Below are 23072 nucleotides of genomic sequence, written 5' to 3' on the forward strand. Positions count from 1 at the left end.
TCAACAAAATCCACAGTGTTGCTCCGATCTTGATGAAATTTTGTACATTCGATCTTCAAAACAAGAGGAAGCTCACCGTCTACGTGAAATTTCATACGGTGTATTGCGGAGGGTACCTTACAACTGAGTTACACACCGATCGACTGATAGCTTGGGAGTTGGCTCATGTATGTATGTTTTCGTGATGAAGCCATTTATACAAGTCAACGTATGCTGGATGGCGGAGAGCTGGCCTATCTTTAAATAAATTCAATATCGTTTCGTCAGTCAGCATGGAAGTTGGCAGATATACATATTTTTTCATAGATGGGGAAAGAGCAGATGGTATGATGGAGGCGGAGGAGGAGATATACGGAGAGAGGAGAACGTGATGGAGTCGGGGAGGAGGGTGGAGGTTGGCTGGTTCAAATGGCTCTGAGCACTATGGGACTTAACTTCTGTGGTCATCAGTGCCCTAGAACTTAGAACTACTTAAACCTAGCTAACCTAAGGACATCACACACATCCATGCCCGAGGCAGGATTCGAACCTGCGACCGTAGCGGTCGCGCGGTTCCAGAATGTATCGCCTAGAACCCCTCGGCCACTAGGTCAGAGGAGAGGAGGTGCATCAAGAGAAGTGAGAGAAGCAGATTAAGAGAGAGGGAGCAGCAGGTAAACAGAGAACGGGAATTACTAATGGAACACTGCAATACATACATGAATGAGGGGTGTTACAGTGAATTTGATGTACTATTAAAAAAAGCGAAGGAGGAGGTGGACAGAGACGGAAAGATGGATGGAGAAGGAGAGGAGGATGGAGAGGAGGAGGAAGTGTTGTGAGAGAGGAGGGCAGATGGAGGAGATGGAAATAGAGACCGATAGGCGGAAGGAGGAGGTGGATAGAGAGACGAGATAGGACTAAATGGACAGGAGAGAAGAGGGAAGAGGGGATGAACTGATATATAACTGGGGTGAATAAATATCCGGGCAACGCCGGGTTTACTGTTAGTAATTAGATAAAGATTTACGCGACAATGGAAGTGTTCACCTGAAAGGAATTATAGAATATTTTCCGATGGTTAAATGCGGCGTATAAAGTCTCGATAACTAGAGTGTTGTTCTAGATGTATACAGATGATTAAATTAGTGCTTAATATAGATGACTCCACCAAAGTTCATCTAGTTGGAATTTCATCTTTATAAAATTAACTACATAACAATCAGTTTAAAAATGCTCCTGTTGGAGCACAGTAAAGGTAAATATGATCGTGTTCAAAAGACTGTGACAGAAAAGTAGGCAATCAGCTGTCTGAGTCCTCATTCCTCCTTCCTCACCAAAAATTCTGGAAGCTTCACAGGTCGAGTGACCATGTTATATGATAAATTTCCTAAGTAAAATTTCAGTTTTGTTGAGTTATAAATTCAAAAAATATCAGATTTTGTATTAGAACTTTAGAAATATCGTTAAAAGCGTACTTTTGTGAATGAGATCAGCCAAATACAAATAATTAGTTTCGTATGACATATGTGACGAAACTCCAGAATCGGCAAGTTAACTTTACGAAATTATTGATGCTACTAAAATGTGTGCTGTACTTACACATACCGTTTTAAAACAAGAATAATTTTTAAGGCCCACAGCAAATTCTAGAATTTTTCACACAGAACATCACGGTAAATTTTTTATCATCCAACTATTCGACACTCTAGTCCCATTACGTGGTGATGCCCTTGTTTCTGACTGCAAATAAATATCGTAACCCTGAACTTTCCGACTGACATGAAAATAAAAACATCCCTTCACATTTTATCCAGGCTTAGGACTGGCTATGCACGTAGTACATAGGCATGTTTAAATGTTTTCTTTTTTTCATTTTATTTACTTTTATTTATTTATTTATTTTGTTTCTGTTGTTATTTACTTAGTTGTTGTTATTGTTCTTGTTCAACACTACAGTAGCAAATTCATAACCTTTTTCATATCAATCGTAAACTGATATTCAATGTTTTCTAAAAATCCTAGAGATTTTAAACATCTTTTTAAATTTCCAGGGTCTTTATATGTTTTCATAATGTTTTTTAATCTTTTGTCAAGATCTATGCACCTCTTCTTTCTTTTTTGAATAGGTAGGCCAATGGAATCTTTTTTAATTTCAAAAATACCGTTCATTGCCTCCTCCTTCAGCTTTTGAATCAGAAAGCTCACATTTGGATGTTTCTAGTTTATTGAGTAGTTCAGTTTTCTATGCCAACCTTCGACAGCATTCCTCACTCTGTGTCCTTGGTTAAAAACATTCCACATTTCAAAAGGTATATTAGGATTTTCCATCCACTGATCAGCCATATAGTCTGTAAATGCTGTGACCTTCTCTCCACTGGCCATTTATTCCGTTATTAAAATCCACGCTTCATCGACAATGTTAAGTGGAAGATGTGCCACTGCAGTACACATGCGACAAAACAATTACGCTTCCTCCCTATCCCTGTAGTCTTCCGTTATTCCCAGTTCCTGTATCTTCTTCCAAAGACACTGGTTAAAGTGAAAAATACAGCCGGAAAATTGTGTTTCACGGAACACTGAATTCCTTGCTTTAATTGTAGCCATTTCTAAATCTAGCACTGCAGTTTTTGGTGATCATCCAGGCATCTTAGACATTGAACCAGAAAAAAGTTTTTCATACGAATTTTTACTTTTTTCTGGCAGCAAAGCAAATAAAACAGGAAATATCCTAGTTGCCTCTTCTGTACTTTCGATGTCGACATGGATTGTGTACAATTGTTTCAACTATTTCGAAGAGCTGTCAAATGTCCCATCCATGATCACACATCCATTGACACAAAGTATTTTCTCTGCTTCTTATCAAGTAAATACTAGAAGTCTCTTGCCTGGAACACAGCCATCATCGATCTCCAAAAAACTATTACCTTCCGCTAATTTCAAACCGTCCTTTTCCTGAGGATAGACTATGTGGTGCAAGTACGTTTATTTTGTCTGTGAATAGGTTACTAGCCCATCTCTATTAGAGGTATTTTCCCATGTATGGTCCCAACATTCACTACACTGACACATATAAGCTGATTTATACCTAAAAACATTTTTTTTCTTTTTCCATTTTGGATAGCAAACAATGCCATACTAAAATTGTAGTGATCATTGTCTAAACACAATAAATGTATGTCTGTTTCATGGTGGACCACTGATAACGAGTTGCCAAAAGAATTGATAAGCATACAAAACTTATCCTCGCGGTGCTTAGTAGACCCCAACCGAGCGCCTCCCGAGGTGGCGGAGAGGGGAACGCCTCCTAGATATAGGTGGTACCGAGGAAATGAAATACTCTGGGCGGACCAAAACTACCAGTAGCGTCTTTTCCCGCAGTGGCCCGCTACAAAAGGCGTCTGCTCCACATGTCAGTGACGGCCTCAACCAACCTCCTGATCTGGAAAGTCAGGTAGTACATCAGGATGGTGCAACGAGAAAAATCTCATTACCCCAGCCCCCAGTCAATAGACTGGGATCGTCGTGAGCATCGGATTCCGGGGGCTCACGGACATCATGAGAAGAATCGGAGCTTCTCAAACTCCCTCAAGACCAAACGCAAACACTAAATCGGCACACTCAACGTTAACACACTGATGAACACAGGAAAGATGAAACAACTGACAGACACTCTTGAAAAATTTCAAATCAAAATATGTGCACTGCAAGATACACGATTCACAGACGAAGACCATTTCATCACGGAGAATTTCAGAATATACAAAGGAAAACTATCGAGACAAGTCGACCACGTAATAGACCAGAAAGACTCACAAAAAGAAATTTTGAACATAGACACACGTAAAGTCTATTTCGACTCAGACCACCACCAACTACAGGTCAGGATTCGTCTTTTGCGCAAAAAAAAGCTTCAGAAGAACAAAGTTGTTAGACCAGCTCCAGAATACCTTACTTTAAAGCAGACACAAATATTAGACAAAATTAAAATGGAGAAACGACAGCCTGGACACAACTTTCAGGAAGATTCCGAGAGGCCACGAAACTAGCACAAGCACCACACACAAGGAAACACCGTTTGGTGTAACCACACATGTAACCAAGCTACTCACCAACAATCAGTGCATGGAAAATCCTAAGAGAATTGGAAAAACTCCCTGAAAACACAAAAGCAATCAAGCAAAATCATTCGCAGTGACAAACGACAGTATGATAAACGGCGACTGAGGGAGATCGAATCGGACTTCGTGAAGAACAATACAAGAAACTTCTACAGAACGTTCAGAGAAAGTATGACTGGATATCAGCCACCCAACTTGTGCTTCAGAAGAGCGGATGGAAACCTAGAAACCAATACCAAAATTAATTGTGACATTCTGGCAATGTACTTTGGAAAAGTGTTCAACATGGACACCCCTATGGAAGAAATGATGACAGAAACGAGCACGTACAATCCAGATAGTGAACCTCCAACTCTAGAAGAAGTTAAAGAAATAAGTCACTCAAGAATCGTAGAGCACAAGGAGAAGACGGCATCACTGAGGAAATCTGAAAGTTACAACACCCAGAACTCACCAAAGACATCCACAGGATCTTGGAAGATATCTGGAAGACCATGAAAATTCCTGACGGCTGTAAAACTCCCCTGATACACCCACTACACAAGAAAGGTGACAAGACTGACCCAAACAACTGCAGAGGAATATCTCTACTACCGGTCACATACAAGATCCTGTCTAAAGCTTTACTAAACAGACTAGAATGCCAGACCGACCACTTGACTGGGGAATAACAAGCAGGCTTCCATAAAGGGCGGACTTATGCGGAACAAATTTGGAACCTGAAAATGATTTTACAATACAAACAGAACCTCATCATTACCTTTGTCGACTTCAAAAAGCATACGACTCTATCGACGAGAAAACTCTCTTCAAAATTCTAGCAGAATACAAAGTAGACAACAAAACACAGGCTATCATAGAGCAAACTTTAACCAACACGACCTCCAAAGTAAAGTTCTGTGGGGAACTACCAGGGCCCTTAGAAATTCGCACAGGTGTCCGACAAGGCGAAAGCCTATCACCTCTCCTTTTCAATCTGATGTTAGATAAGGTAATAAAAGACTGGGAAACATCACAACAGGGGATGACCTTAGGAAACCTACAGATTAAATGCGTGACTTTTGCAGACGATTTGGCGATTGTCACGAAAGGTATAAAAGAAACAAAAGACAGTATTGAAAAGCTACACGAAATCGCTTCCAAAACTGGATTACATATCTCTTACGAAAAGACACAGTTTATGAGCACAAAGAAACTCTCATCTCTGAACGCAAAGTATGGCACGGTTTACAAAACGGCAAACTTCAAATACCTCGGTGAAAAACTACAAATGAGTGGACATAACAGAAACTCAAACGAAGAAAGAAAAAATAAACTGGACAAGGCGCACAAAGTAGTGTGGAATCATTACAACAAGAAGTCTATCTCACGAAAAGCCAAATTACGCCACTACGACACGGTGGTGCTCCCCGAGGCACTATATGCTGCAGAGACCACACTAATCGTAGGGCATAAACGTATCAGATAACTAGAAAAAGTAGGACGGAAAATACTTAGGAAAATATTCAACAATGGAATATGGATCAAGAAACCTGCAGAGGAACTATACAACATACGGAGACAATCACAGAAAAGGTTAGAAAACGCAGACTACAATTCTATGGACACCTACACAGAATACCATCACACAGACTGACCAAACAGATCTTTGACTGAGTAACCACTAGAAACAACAAATGGGTGGCAGAGGTAAAAAACGACCTGAATCAATTCAACATAATAGCAGACACAATAAGGGACAGAATAAAATTCACAAACATCATTAGGAAATGTAAACTACACGAGATAAAATGTCACAAACTATCAGGTGTAAAATGGTCCGAAGAACGCAAGGAAGATCACAGCCGGAAGATGAAAGAAATGTGGGCAACCAAAACGGCAATCAAGATGAATCCGAAGACACATAGCCGACAAGTAGCATGGACAGAGGAACGGAAACAGAAACACAATGAGGGAAGTTTAAGTAGCAAGGAAGGGAGCAAAAGGAAGTGGTCATGTAGTTTAGTCCAAATGCGCTCTTTTAGGGCAAAACAGCAATAATAATAATAATAATAATAATAATAATAATAATAATAATCCAAAACTTATCAAACGAATTATCTACAAATGTAGGCTCTATATGCAACTTAACTCCTGACGACATATTAACATACATTTTGCAGAAGTTCAGAATTACCAAAATTTAAGGATTTAAAGAGCAATTGATCACCTATGGCCAAGAGATGGAGCAGGAGAAATTATCATATCGAGATCAGTCCAGAAGCAGTAGGAGAGGCCAGAATATCATGTTTGGTCATTTAATGATACAAATTTAAGTAAATGTATGTGTGTTGCTGGATATTGGGAAGCTTCGATTATCCTGTAGCCATCTGGTAATAATGAGTGAATTTACAGATTACTGTTCAAGAATTTCCACCAAGTTTTACTTGTCCTCTCAATTCGTCAATGAGGTTGTTCTTTGTCATTGATTTCCGACGTGGTAGAGATTAGGTTGTGAAATTTTTTATTAATTGTTAAGTTAGTTTCATGTGTGATACTGGATACGTTTTTGAATGTAGGTTTCATTATGACGCTATTTAGATTGTTAATTTATCTATGTACAGAGGTGCATGATAAAACTATATTGTGCTGCAACAGAAGACATTAACAGCAGCACTAACAGAAGCCAAAGGCGCCTTACACCTCTTCGCTCCATCTGGAGAGCGGAGGAAGTAATATTGAGAAAAAATTTCAGATATGTGAAAGTAATGTAAAAACTGAGCTTCTATATCGTTGTTAAACATGGAAAGTGAGAAGGCAGCCAGTACATAACTGTGATACATTCAGCAACTGATATCTGAGGAACGGATATGGTGGCCAAATGTCATGTTTAACGAAACACTCTGGGAAAGAACCAGCTAGAAGCCAAATGAGCTGCAAATAAGAAGTAGAAAGTGGAGATTGTTAGAATATTCACTTAGGACACTCAATGAACATATTGCGAAGGAAGCTCTTCATTGAGTGCTGCATGGACGATGGAGACGAGGCAGGTCCAAAATGAGGTTTAGACGACCAGTTGAAGCAGAAGGTCAATAGCAAATATATGTATAAAATGGCCGTGAATTATCGTAGTTTATATGGTGTATTATTCTCGACAAGTTGGTGAGTGTGATATGGTGTGTTTTAAACAACTAGTTATATTGTTGCACGCTTAGGGGTAGATAGACGCATTATATCCCTGCGAGTACATGACTCTGAGCCATAGCGTTTCACTCCTCACTGTTCCACGCTACGTTATTTGCCCTTTTATCCATTTAACTGTGTGACCTACCTTTTTCTGTTGCGTTTACACTCTGGGCTGTACTCCAATTACGTTATTAGCGTTTTACTATTATCTTACTTTTTTCACAAAGCCTGAGCACATTTTAGAGTACATGCTTAAATTGGACTGTGGATTTTAAAACTGAACAGGCTTGATTTTTCATCCATCTTGCTTGAGGCTCAACTAACATATAACTTTATTAATTTTAGATCTATTTATTATTTCGATGATAGTAACACTGTTATAGAGAAGATTGTTGCTGTGTTGAGTGACAAAACCTAATTAGGTGTTTGTTGAATATAAAAAGACAATAATTATTTCTCATAAACTTTTATAAAGTTGCATACTATTAGTCATTATGTGGGAAACATGTATATGTATGGTATAATACCATAAGTGACACCTTCTGAGAACAATTCCAAATGTTCAGTAGAAAAGGAAAAAAAAATCTTAAAATTGAATCAAACACAAAAAGCCAAAGATCTTGTAACAAATGAGTGATATATACATATTCTTGTGAGGTTTTCAATAAAGTAATTACATAGAAATGGTGTACTAAGCTAATGATGAACATAACTGAGATGTTGCACTTAGCTGACAAGTAAAAGTGAGAGTATGAAGCAATGATTTTTGTAAGATGTTCGGATTAAAAAGAAATGATTGAAAAATAAATGAACTTTCTTATGATCATGATGACGATAGCATTCTTTTCAACAACTTTATGAACTTTTTAATGCTGGATAGTTGTATGAAATGCTATGATATTTATGATTGGGTTGGCAATGAATAGTCATGTAACATAGAATGATATTTATTTTGATTCATGTTACGCACATTTACTGGAAGTGCATGCAATTTATTTTAGTAAATGAGGGGATGGTTATTGACAAGAAAGATATTAACAAGGCAACTATGAATGTTTTTCTACAATGAAGAACGCTTGCCATTTATAGGTAGAGCAGTGAATTAGTGGTAATTAACTGAAGATTATATTATGATAAAATTTTGGTGCCGTCTAAATCTTGTTACCAACTGCTGTAATGGACAAACAAGACGTGGTAGCTAATAAAAGATGGAAACATTAACGATAATTCAGTGAGATTTAAGGGAGAACCTGCTTACCCTTCACTATGTGTGATCCCCTTATGCTATGGACCTTGAGTGCACAGGGTGCCTCCTCAATATAGATATCCATACTGTAGATACAACGACAGTGGAAGGATCTCTGTTGAAATATGAGACAAACATATTTCTCCTGAAGAGAGGGTCCAACCTTTGCGGCAGTTGGAGGGCAACACTCTGTGTCATTGGCTGGTCTGGACATGTAACTACAACGAAATCGAACCTGCTGTCATCGTACAGTGAAACAGCTGAAAGCAAGTGGAAACTACAGCTGTAATTTTTTTCTGAGGGTATGCAAATTCAATGTATGTTTAAATGATGTCGTTACCCATTCACACCTCTGGGTGGAGGTATCACGAGAACGATAACTGTCATTCTATAGATTGAGGAGTGTAATATTAGACCGCTAATCAGGTAGGTTAGAAAATTTAAGAAGATTGAAGTTAGCTATGGTGGGAATTGGTGTAATTCAGAAGCAGGAGGAAGGAGCAGCTCTTCTGGTCAGATGATTTCAAGGATATAAATAAAAATTGAAATATGGTAATGGAGGTGTAAGTTTAACAATGAATACCGAAGTAGGAAAGTACTTAAGCTGCCCTGGACAGCACAGTGAAGGGACTGACACTAAAGCCGTATCTGCCACTGTAGCATTAGTTCATATGATAATTAGTTCTGCAGATGATGAAGACATTGTAGAAATGTGTGATGACACGAAAGAAATTATTCAGATAGTTAAGGGAGACTATAATTTAACTACGATGGCTGGCTGGAATACGATAGTAGGAAACGAGGAGGAAGAAGCATAGCAGGTGAACATGGACTAGGGGGAGGAATGAAAGAGGAATAGCTTACTAGAATTCTGCACAGAGAATAGTTTAATCATCGCTGACACTTAGTTTCAGACTCATGAGAAAAATAATTTATGCTTGGAAGAGACTTGGAGACACCTTAAGCTTGCAGATTGATAATAGAATGGTAAGACAGATTTTAAAACACAAGACAATACAGGCGCCAGATGCAGACTCTGGTCACAATTTAGTGCTTATCAACTATAGGCTGAATGTGAAGAAACTGCCAAAATGTAGACATTAAGGAAATGGGAACTGGATAAGGTGAAAGGACCGGGGGTTGCTGAGATATTCACAGGGTGCATTAGGCAACGATTGACTGTAACAGGTAAGAGGAATACAGTAGAAGACGAATGAGTAGCTTCGAGAGATGAAATTGGAAGGAAGGCTAGAATTGGCCGTAATTTTGATGATTTATTAACAGCAAAATAGATTTTCGATCACAATATGATCACCTTCAGCGCTTTAGCGTACAAATTAAAGCTCGTAGGCTCTGGTGTCTATTTATTAGCAGTGATCGTTTCATAACTTCTGTTACTGCTAGTGAGTAGACACCAGTTACCTACGAGATGTAATTTGTACGAAAAAGCAGTGAAGATGATCATTATGTGATCGAAAATCGATTTTACTGTTAATAAAGCATAATAATTACTGCTGACCTTCCTCCTAATTTTATGTATCATATGGTCGTTGTGCACACAGCACTCCATGGAGTCGCCAATCAATTTGAGAGATGAAATAATGAAGGCAGCAGAACATCAGATAGGTAAGACAATATTGAATTCAATTTAGTAAAGAATAAAATATAAAAATGGAGCAAAAGAAGTAAGCGAAAGGGAATACAAACGTCTAAATAATCAGGTTGACAGAAGGTGCAAAATGACTAAGCCTGAATGGCAGGAGTACATATGTAAGTATTTAGAATCATATACTGCTACGAGGAAGATAGATACTGTCTGCAGGTTCCTTTGTAGAAAAGAGAAGAAGCTGTGTGAAGATCGAGAGTTGAGATGGAAAACCAGCCCTAAGTAAACAATGGAAAGCTGAAAGATGAGAGTAAATGGATGGTCTATATAAGGGAGATGAACGTGAATACAATATTATAGAAATGGATGAGGACGTAGATGAACATGAGATGGAAGATTTGATAGTGCGAGAGGAATTTGATAGAGCACTGAGAGATCAATGTCGAAACTATGCCAGAGGAGTAGACGACATTCTGTCAGAACTTCTATATAAATGGGAGAGCCAAAAAGATAAAACTCTTCCATTTGGTGTGGAAGATGTATGAGACTTGCGAATTACGGTCAGACTTCAAGAAAAATATAATAATTCCAATTTCAAAGAAACCAGCTGCTGACAGGTGTGAATATTACCGCACTGTGAGTTTAATAAGTCATAATTGCAAAATACTAACACGAATTCCTTACAGAAGAATGGAAAAACTCGTAGAAGCTGACTTTGGAGTAGATCAGTTTGGATTTATTGTGAAATGTATTACCACATGTGATGCAACTTACCTTAGAAGATAGTTTAAGAAAAGGCACACCTACTTTTACAGCATCTATACACTTACAGAAATCTTTTGATTTTTTGACTGGAATAAAATCTTTTCGAAGGTAAAATAGAGGGAGCAAAAGCCTATTTAGAACTATTACATTAACAAGACGGAAGTTGCAAGTGTCGCAGGGTATGAAAGAGAATCAGTGGTTGATTAGGAACTGAGACAGGCCTGTAGCCTATCCTGGATCTTACTGAGTCCGTACAATGGGCAAACAGTAATCAAAACCAAGGAAAAGTTTTGAGTAGGACTCAAAGATCAGGGAGAATAAATAAAGTCATTGGAGTTGACAATGTAGTTCTGTCAGAGACAATAAAGTTTTACGGGAGAAGCTGAAGGTTGTCTCCGTTGATCCATTGTGGATGCAGGACAGCGGCTGGTCATTTATTTAGGAAAAACTAATCACTTAACACCCATACGTTAATAGAAATGGTTATTTCATTTAGAAGACCAGTTTTGACAATCCATTAACTCCACCTCCAGGCCGCTGCGTGTTAAAAATAACTAGTATTAGTATAGCATACAAAAATTGATATTCTAGAGAATGAAGCGTAATGAGATAAATTCTCCAAAACCTAAAAAAATGCATTGGGCGGTGTTAAGAAGTGTATCTGTGCACACAACGCACAACAAAGTGGAATAAGTACACCTGTTGGTTAGAAACGAATCTAAGTACTTTGACGTCATAGAGTTATAATAGAACACGTCAAACATTTCAAAAACATAAATTAGAAAGTGTACAAAATCAGAAGCACAAAGGAAAAATGCTTGTCTAGCATTTTTAAAAATATATCCACAACTAACCACTTAACACCCATACGTTAATAGAAATGGTTATTTCATTTAGAAGACCAGTTTTGGCAATCCATTAACTCCACCTCCAGGCCGCTGCGTGTTAAAAATAACTAGTATTAGTATAGTATACAAAAATTGATATTCTAGAAAATGAAGCATAATGAAATAAATTCTCAAAAACCTACAAAATGCATTGGGTGGTGTTAAGAAGTGTATCTGTGCACACAACACACAACTAAGTGGAATAAGTACACCTGTTGGTTAGAAACGAATCTAAGTACTTTGTCGTCATAGAGTTATAATAGAACATGTCAAACATTTCAAAAACATAAATTAGAAAGTGTACAAAATCAGAAGCACAAAGGAAAAATGCTTGTCTAGCATTTTTAAAAATATATCCACAACCCTTACAGATGAGTATCACTCTTGTTCTTAGCAAACATTATCGGCACTCAAATTAAAAACTCGCGATACGACGTATCAAGTACACAATATTGTGAGTACCTATTGAATAAGTAACACTAGTGATATATGAGATGTATTTATGACATAATCAGAAATCTCTACCAGAGGCAAAAAACGGCCGACAAATTACTATGTAAATGAATGTAAGTGAAGAACCTGCGCGGGATACTCATAAAATAATCAGAGGGCATAATACTGTGTCCCAAGTAAACAGTGAACGATATGACTTATTGTGTCTTAAACATCAATTAATTGGCGGTGGGACAAACAAGGGACCCCAAACACCATACTATTATGTTGACGACATATTCGTTGAATAATGGAAATAAGAGCGAGGCACTCAGACTACAAGACATTTTTAACTCTGTATACCACAAGTTTCATTTCACAATGGACTTTCATGTTGAGGGCTCTCTTAACGTTTTTAATTAACAGGTAAGTAGGAATGGCCAGTGTTCAGAATACGAGGTTTCTTGTAAGCCGACAGCAGAGTTGTCATTATTGCTGCGAATTCCGATAATCATCCATTACAGAAGGAAGCATTCTTTCTTTCAGTGTTTCACAGGCTAAAATTATTTGCACCTGACCACGTGGCAACTGCATCGAGAAATTGATAGAATGGAAATGGGTAATAAAATTCTGTCAAAGATGTGGGAAGTGAAATGTTTATATGCTATTAACACACTGGGGAAGTTCCTACGAAAAAATATAAGACTGTCGGTTTATAAATTTTGAAATTGCTGGTCTATAAAATTAAGTGTGTGGATTGTGACTACTTTTACATCGCACAAACTTGAAAGCAGTTCTGAAATCGACATGGGGAACCTGTTATCCCGGCTGAAATCATTTACGTCAATTCATCAATCAGCTTCGTGACATCGAAAACAATATACAGATTCTTCATTATAAGAGTAGAGATGTTAATATGGATACCTCAGAGGACCTAGAAATTTTCATACATATAAGGCGCTTCCATGACCGATTACTTAATGACCAGTTCAGTGGAGCAGGAGATTGGTTTTTAATACTTTTGATAATGGCTTCAATTGCCGTTGCAAATACAACTTGTAAGCTCATTGCGGCCACCGTTTATAACACCAAATGTGCAGTGACGTTTGCCGATGCTTTGAGTATATTTTTATATGCATTTCTTTTCACATATGTATCATTTGCTGTCATGTCTTACACGTTTTTATGCCTTTTCGCTTCACTTCTGTCATTGCGCCGTGCGCAGTTTGTGTTCATGCCTTTTATTGTTTGTCATCTTCTCTTACGGTACTGCCGCCTCATTTCCTTATTCCATTTACTGGCGTCACTAACTTCCTGCCTTATCTGCTGTGAGTGGCAGCAGCAGCGCTTATCGATAAGTGTACTGTCGTACCATCTCTGTAGCGATCGGTAGCATTTCCGGGGCGTTGTGTGTCTGGAGTTCAGTTGTGAGCTCAGTCGGGACGTAACAGAAGTGAATTGGAGACAGCCAGGATTTGCCGACCGCTGGCCACACACGTGAACTATCCGACGGAAGCAGACTGAGCGAAGACGACAGTTGGTTGATCGTTCGTTCGCTCGTCTCATCGGGCGTCGTGTATTTGGTCTTCCGGCCGCTTCTGGGCCCTTTCAATTGGTCATCTTGCGGGACGTGGGTCGGTTCCTTCCTTGTGCAGAGATATCGGGTGGCCAATGGGCCGGTGTTCGCTCTGCATGGTTGGATCCGAGCCAGTGTCTCCGGCTCGTCGTGTGTAGGAGTTGAGTCCGGACAGACGGAGGGACGGACCAGCAGTGGGTCGGTGAACAGAGTCGGTGCAGTGAGTCGACAGAGTCAGTCAGAAGGTAGACAGTCGCATGATAGACGTTGGCTCTGAGTCTTAGTCGCTTTTGGGTTGTGGACTGAGCCGGGTTCGTCGTAGCTCGGCTGCCGGACGAGTTGGCAGTCAGCAGCAGGCAGGTCCGCACGGTGCAAGTACGCCCCAGCACCGTGGTCGACGCAGACGGAAGGCCGTTGTTCGGTCGGTCGGCTTGTGGCCTTCTGATCACTGACACCAGTATCAGTCGGGCAGTAGTGGGCAGCCTGCAACAGTCGAGTCCGAATGGTGTTAGAATTCGCCGGGACCACTGTGGGACAAAATGGGCTGCCGTTGCCCGTTTGCTCGGCCGATCGTCTCAGTAGACGACGCCTTGGACCCCCAGGACGAACACCATTTCCAGAGTTGAGATGTGGTTGGACCTCGTGGGTTCGTTGGGACTGAGCAGCTACGTAGTCCCCACAGTGTGGAGACAGGCCGCGGAAGTTGGCGGCGGGCACGCGCTGTTGCAATTGGAAACGACGCAAGCTGTGTGAGTGGCTTTTCGCTTTCCTCCGAAGCAGGATTCTCAAGTTGAGTAATTAGTTACCGGTTCTTAAACCTCGACTGTTACGATTTGTTTATTATTTGTGGATTGTTGTTTCCTCAGCCATTGACGCGTGTGATGAAAAGTCATGTGTTTTGTTGCCTAGAATCTGCAGTCTCCCATTGTCACTTGACAGCTGTGACTTGTGTTTTCGGTATTCTTTTAAACTTGTCTTGAGTTGTGTTTGATGCCATGATCTTGGTGAAGCCGATTTTGAAGTTATTGGTATATTGGTTTATTCTTCATCGGCCGATATTTTCCACTAATTGTAGAGTAGGATCTGACCACTGGAAATCGGTCAGGTTGTCGGTCGGTCGTGAACCGTCCCAAGGTTGTGTTGCCTTCCAAAGAATAGGTTGTCGGTCTGGCTGCCTGTCTCACGTAAACGTGAGATCAAAAGTTGAAAGTTCTGACCAGGCTTTGAGCCGTAAGAAATAAATTTCTAATTTTTATGTGGCCTACAGCCGAGTTTTCTAGCTTAAATTAAAAATTGGAATTTGCTTTGTCTGGACTTTAAGCTGTGAGTTTTTTTTTTGAGTTTCGTATGTGGCCTTCAGCCGAAAGTTGTGTGAAGCATTTTAGGATACAGCCTTTAACCGATTTTAGTTGAAATTTAGAAGCTCTTCCCTTTACGCCTTAGGCTGTAAAATTGTTTTCTGCATGGTGCGTGACCTTCAGCCGAGATTTAATCTCTCTTAAATTTCAAAATCCTTGTCTTGCCCTTCAGTCACAAGATTGTTATTCTTTAGCATGAGGCCTTCTGCCCAGCTTACACGAAATATTTTAAAATAAGGCCTTCAGCCTTTTCAAATTGAAAGCTCTTCTTCCTGGGCCTTAAGCCGTTAAATTGTTTTGCTAATATGCGGCCTTTGCCAAGTGTCTGCCTATTTAGATTAAACTGTGGACGTCTTTATCTCGGCCTTAAGCCGTAACGCTGTTCTTGATTAATGTGAGGCGTTCAGCCGACTTCTATGGGCAAATTTTAAGTTAAGGCTTCCAAGCTGTTTATATTGAAGATAAATTTTTTTTTCTAAAGATGTGAGACCTCTAGAAGAACTCCTGTACCTCAATTCCTCGCTTAGGCCTTGTGTCTTTGACTTTTGATGTGGCATTCAGCCGATCTAAATTAAATGAAAGGAGGTCTTTCGTTAAAATGTTGAGAGGATTAATTCTTGCTTGTGTGATTGTGTGTTTTAAGAAATAAAGATTATATGTTGAGTGCAACTAACTTATTTTGGCCCCTTACCACAAATATAACTGCATCCGTTCTCTCCTACTAGCCTAGGGATTTCAGTCAGTAATGTGAATATACATCTTATATTAAATTTCCTTATGATACTGGCGGCTCCGACACCTGGCGTTGTATTAACCCAAGGTTGATTTTCTGTAGAGTTTTGGAATATATACTGTATGCGAACATTATGAAGTACCTTGAAGAAACCGCTTTATTGACACCTAGTCAGCACGGTTTCAGGAAATATCGTTCATCTGAAACACAACTACCTTTTTTTCTCATGATGTAATAAGATATGTGCCACAGGGGTTTACAGAATTCAACGTAAATTCCGAAGCCGTCGCTAAAATACACTCATATGTGGTCAGTTATTGGCAGATTTTCCGAAGTTTTTTGGTGATAACGGAATCTTGTATGCATCGACATAGCTTTTGAATCTCCTGCCTGAGGGGCCAGTAAACTGGTGCATGATATCTTATATACCACACTTTTGTTCAATTTTAGACAATTTTATTTATTATGTGGACTGGAAGGTATCCTCACTTATTCACAGTGGAGAAAGAAATCGTTATTTTTTAAAAATATCTGAGCAATTATTTGTGACGTTCGGCTATATAAGTGAGGCTTCTTTCTTGTGTATTGGTGTGCATAGAATGCATTTTTTCTGTGTAACAATTGACCATGGCAATATTTTATTATTGTGCCAAATTCGGTGGTAATTCTATTTTCTTCCAAATTAAGTGAGTGGGCTTTGCGGAGTGGTGCCTAAATGCTCCATGTCCGTGTGGCGCGAATTGGTGTTATATGCCTTCAGTTTTTATTGTATGTTGTAGATTTTAATAGCAATGAAATTTATTCTATTGTCGTCGTCTGCTACACAATTAATTTCATACCATCGTGGAAAATATTGTATTGTGTAAGCAGCGCTCGAGTCCCCTCCCAAGGGTAATCATGTACAAGCAATTTATCATCAAAATAGCTCAAGTAGTATACTGTTTTTTATGGAGCCTATTTACTTGCTTGGAAACATTAATTTCCAAAATAATCGGAGATACATTTGTCAGGAAGCTTGATCTGGACCCTCTTCCTGCTCATAAACTTTCCTATTAAAATAAGCTGATTATGAGACTATATCATTTGCAAATGCCGGTAAATTATAATTTTTCTGAGACAGACACACTGTTATGTTTTGCTACATTTTTAAATAACGTAGGACCCTCATACTGCTGATAAACTTTCCCATTAAAAGTATGCTGACTGTGAGACTATATCATTTGCAAATGCTGGTAACTTACATTTGCGTTTTCTAGTCAAGTATTTTATTATATTATATTCTCTCCCTGGAGATGGGAAACATTTTTACTTCCTTCTTGTTCATTTTTCCCTAACTGTAGATCAAAGTATGGTCTTTTATATATTCATTTCCAGATGTTTTATTCTTTGTTTCTATAACTGATGAAAAATATGTTTTACATTCTGTGAAATGTTTCAACCATTCCTTCGTACACTCTACTGTTTACTATGCTGTCCGTGTAACGTTCATTGATTAATTTTCATAAAGAAGGTCTTTAACTTATAATTGTTTACGTTTTGCGAGGAAGTCATTGGTTCACTCCTTCATAATACTCGAAACAACTAAAACTTCCTGTCACTGGAAAACCATGAGAGACCACTCGGAATTTCTTAATGTAGCCACTCCTAAAAATCCACTCTTGGTGGGAACGCCTCATTTGCGAACTGCGCATTATACCGTGAAGGTCGTGTCCACACTAACATACATGTGAGCCCGGAGGGTGTTCAGAACTGATCGGAAATTCCGTGGCCCATAGCTAAAATACACTCTTCTGTGGCCAGTTAATGGTAGATTCTCCATAGTTCTAGGTAAGAAAGCAATCTTGTGTGCTTGGAACCAGGGTTGGAAACTGCTGCCTGAGTTGGCGGTAAAATGGAGCATGAAAGTTTATTAACCCCAATGTTGAATTTTACGGAACCAGTCTTTATGCTGTAGACTAATAGATACTCTAATTCATTCGCAGTGGAGAAATAAATCGTCGTTTTTAAAACCTACATGGCAATTATTAGTGATTTTAGCCCAGATATCTGTTGCCTGATTTTGAGCACGATATTTGTTCATTTTTAATTTCCTTGTATATTATATGATACTATGTAAGCAACTGTTCATTCTCATCTCTAGCGCTAGTGTGTGGTAGCAAGACCTTCTTTCTTCTGGTAAACTTACCCATCGAAAGTAACCGAATTATGCAACCATATTCCCTACATAATGTCAGTAACTTCCGATACTTCGAAGGCAGACATCGTATATACTCTTCTAAGATTTGGAAAAAGAAAGCGAAATTGCAAAGTGTTTTCCGTTTTCATCATAACCGTGCCTACTGCTATTGAAGTTCGTATGTTTTCACTTCAATCTTCTTGGTCTCCCGTGAAGACAAACTGATTTTCTCGCAAGTTACACAATATCATCTGTAATAGGACTTCTAGTAGTCGATATTTCCTTCATATGGAGCATTAGCTACAATTATTCTTGGTATTTGTTTTGTACCATCAATCTACAACAATACAGTGCGTCATTTTGAATTTCATAGACAAGCGTCTTAGCTTACTATTTTCTTGCGATGTAGAGGCAACACCTTCACCTTCTCTTTCTTCGTGCTTTACACCGCTGAATATCATAGTATAGTCGTCTACAGTTTAGTTCCACATGTTTTCGTATGTGTTTCGGTAATTTATGAAGAAAATCTGTTTCATACTCTTTCAAATATTTAGCTGATTCGAGCCCCTTAAGATAAATTCCCTAATGTACTAGAAGGAAGCTTTCCGAGGTTCATTAACCCATTGTCTCTTGCTCCTGTTTCTCACCCTTGTCGTATCCCAGTTATCCGTTCTGCAGTTTACTTTCTGTAACGTCTAGTGCTGTATACCTTGACACCTACAAAACGTATACTGGGTACTCCAAGTACGTTTATTCCGTCTCTGAGTGGGGTAGTGGCCCATCGCTACTACAGAAATTTTCCCATGAATGATCCTACCACCCACTACACTGTCATCTATCAGCTGATTTAGAATCTATGAAATTTTTTTACTTTTTGAATTGTGGGTGGCAAACCAAGTCGTTCTGATGTTGTAGCGATCATTGTTTAAACTTATAAATTTTTTTGTGCGTCATTGTGAACTGGTGACGACGAGTTGTCAAACAAATTTGTGAGCATATCAGATATATCAAACGCATTATGTAGAAATGTGGATAAGCTGTGGAACTCAATACCTGACCAAATATTTACGTGCAATTTCCAGAAGTTCATCATTATTGAAGTATCAGAATTTAAAGTGGAGCTGAGCCCAAAAGGTACCGCAGGAGAAATTTTTATATCGATATCTTTGAGAAGAGTGTGGAGAGGCCAAAGTATCATGTTTGGTCATTTCATGATAATAATTTAAGTAATTGTACATATGGATTTTCTTAGAGTTACTGGATATTGTGAAGCTTACATTATGCCTGTGTCATTTCAAAACAGTTAGTGAACTGATAGATTATTGCGGAAGAATTTTTTCCAGATGTTAATTGTCTTCTCAACATGTGAGTGAGGTTGATTTTTTCCATTGGTTTCTAGCAAGGTACACGGCTGGTTGCGAAATTTTTTATTATAAAGTTAGTTCCATGTGTAATACTGGATATGTTTGTGAATGTGGGTTTCATTATGACCCTACTTTAACTGATATTTTACTTACGTACAGAAGTGCATGACAAAACTATATTGTGGTGCAACTGAGGACAGTACAGTCTCACCAACAAAGCCAAAGGCACCTTATACCTCTCGCTCCATCTGTAGAACGAAGGAAATAAGACTGACGACCAAAATGCTGATACTTGAAAGTAATGTAAAATCTGTGCTTCTGTGTGCATGTGAAACATGGAAAGTGACAAAGCAACTAATCTCTAACCTGCAGATATTCAAGAACAGATTTCTGTGGAACATCCTGGAGATAAGGTGACCAAATGTTATCTCTAACGAAACACTCTGGGAAAGAAGCAGCAAGAATATAGCTGAGCTGCTGATAAGAAGCTCGAAGTTGACATGGTTAGGACAAACATTTAATAGACCAAATAAACACATTGTGTAGGAAGCACTTTATCGGATGCTGCATGGACGATGAGGACGAGGCAGGCTCAAGATGAGGTGGAGATTATCAGGTAAAGCACAAGGTCAATACCAAGGAAGAGGATGGGAGAAACTGAAAAAAATATCAGAAGACAGAGCAAGATTGCAATCCTTTATTGGAGGCGTACGCTGTATTATTACCTCATCTTTTTCATTTACCTATCTATCTTATCTTTTTCTGCTGCTTCAACACTCTGAGCACTACTCCAATTACTTTTTTATCATTTAAATATTGTCTCACATTTACCAAAAACCTAAGTACACTTTAGATTACATACTTCAACCATTCTGTAGCTTTTAAAACTGAACATGCTTCTTTCATTATCCAACTTGCTTAAGGCTCAACTGACACGTAACTCGATTAATTTTAGTTCTGGTAATTCTTTCGATGACATAAATGTTACGGCGTTATGGACAAACTTGTTGCTGTGTTAAACAATAAATCCTAACAAAAACATTTTTAATGTAAAAAGAGAGCAGTTATTTATCATTCACTTTTCTAAAGTGAGGTACTAACATCAGTATGTAGAAAACAGGTTTGTGTAAGGTACAATAACGTAAGTACATGGATGATCTATGTAAGGGAGATGAATTTTAAAACAGTATGAAATGCTGTAGAAATGGGGGAGCCAACAAAGACCAAACTCTTCCATTTGGTGTGCAAGATATATGAGACATGCAAAGTATCTTCAAACTTCAAGAAAAATATAATAATTGCAATTTCAAATATAGCAGATGCTGACAGATGTGAATATTACCGTACTATGAGTTCAATAAGTCATGGATTCAAATAACAAACACGAATTCCTTACACAAGAATGAGAAAACTGGCCGAAGGAGACTTTGGAATAGATCAGTTTGGATCGAGGAGAAATGTATTAACACATGTGGCAATACTAAGCGTGCTGCTTACCTTAGAAGATAGTTTAAGGAAAGACAACCTTCTTTTTATGGCATCTGTAGACCTACAGAACTTTTTTGACATTGTTGACTGGGATACTCAAATTTAGAATATAGCATAGGTAAAACACAGGGAGTGAAAGCCTATTTAGAACTTTTACATAAACCATACGGCTGCTGCAACTTTCAAAGCGCGTGAAAGGGAATCAGTGACTGATAAGGAACTGAGACGGGGTTGTAGCATATCCCTGATCCTATTTAGTGTATACAAAGTACAAGCAGTAATCAAAACCACAGCAAAATTTTGTGCAGTACTTATAGTTCAGGGAGAAAAAATAAAATCTATAGGGTTTTGCCGATGACAATGTAGTTATGTCAGAAACAACAAAGGGAATAAAGGAGAAGTTGAAACGAACGGACTGCCTCTGTCGATCCATCGTGGATACGGAACAGCGGCTGGTCAGATATTTATGGAAAACAAATCTCCAAACAGCTGTACGTTTTTAGAAATTATTATTTTATTTTCACGACCAGTTTCAGCATCCCATTAATGCAATCTCCAAGTGGCTACATGTTAAAAACGAGTATACTTGACATAACAGAAAGTAAATTGCAGAACGGATAACTGGGATACGACAAGGTTGAGAAACAGGAGCAAGAGACAATGGGTTAATGAACCTGGGAAAGCTTCCTTCTAGTACATTAGGGAATTTATCTTAAGGGGCTCGAATCAGCTAAATATTTGAAAGAGTATGAAACAGATTTTCTTCATAAATTACCGAAACACATAAGAAAACATGTGAAACTAAATTTTAGACGACTATACTATGATCTTCAGCGGTGTAAAGTACGAAGAAAGAGAAGGTAAAAATCCTCAAAAGCTTACAAATTGCAGTGTGCAACGTTAAGAAGAGAATCTGTGCACACAACTCATAACAAAGTATCGAAACTAACTACTTTCACCCCACAGAGCTATAATCGAACGTGCCAAACATTACAAAAAAGTTTAATAAATCAAAAGCACAAAGGAATAATGTTTGAAAAGCTTTATTATAAAAAATATCCACAACATTTACAGATCATAATCACTCTACTTCTTGGCACAAATTATTCCCATTGAAGATAAAAACTCGAGATATGACATATGGAGTACACAGTAATGCGCATACCTATAGCCTAAGTAGCACTAGTGATATTTGAGATGTAGTTATCACAATATCAAAAAACGCTACCAGAGGCAAAACATAACTGCCGACAAATTATTAAGTGAACGGCAGTAAACTTGCAGGGGATACTCATAAAACATCTAGAAGGCATCATATTATATCCGAAGTGAAGAATGAAACGTCATGACTTGGTGTTCCTAAAATTCCACTTAATTGGAGGGAAAATAGTACAGTGGAACAAACATAGAACCCCAAACACCAAATTTTTATGTTGACGATATATTCGTCGTTTTTAATAAGTGTAAGGATGAGTCGATCAAGCTACAATAAATTTTCATCTCTTTACACTAGGGCTAGTTTAACTTTTTGGATTTACAGGTAACCAGGATTGCCAGTGTTCAGGATACCAGATTTTTCGAAAGCCAACAACAAGAGATGTCATTATTGCTGCGAATATTAATCATCCCCGATTACACAAGAAATGTTTCCTTTGTTCAGTGTCTCACAGGTTAAGACAATTTGCAATTCACCAAGGGGAAACAGACAGGCAGTATCCACCACTGTACGTATAGGGAGGGACTGCTAATGGATTTGGAGAAAGTAATATTATGGAAATTGGTGAAAATTTTTTGTCAAAGACTCACAAAGAGACCAGTGTAAAGAAGGGAGATGTCAGATACGCTGCTAAGATCCATGTTGGCCCAATCTCTCTGAGGACTAGTAATGAGTTTAAAAAGCATAATATGGTGGTAAGTTTCAATGCTTTTAACAGACTGGGGAAGCTCCTTCGACATAGCATAGAGCAGCCTGTTACTACATTTTTCAGTGCCCGGTCTAAAAGACTGAGCGTGGAGCTTGTGACATATTTTACATCGGACAGACTGGGAGTGAGTTCAGGACCAAAATAAGGAACAATGTTATCCTACTTGTGGTAGTGTACTAGGACCTCATTTACGTCAGTGCACCCATCAGCTTCGCGCCACAGAAAACAAGTTACAGTCTTCATTATGAGAT

Source organism: Schistocerca gregaria, chromosome 8 (genome assembly GCF_023897955.1).
Source record: "Schistocerca gregaria isolate iqSchGreg1 chromosome 8, iqSchGreg1.2, whole genome shotgun sequence".
NCBI classification, from domain to species: Eukaryota; Metazoa; Arthropoda; class Insecta; order Orthoptera; family Acrididae; genus Schistocerca; species Schistocerca gregaria.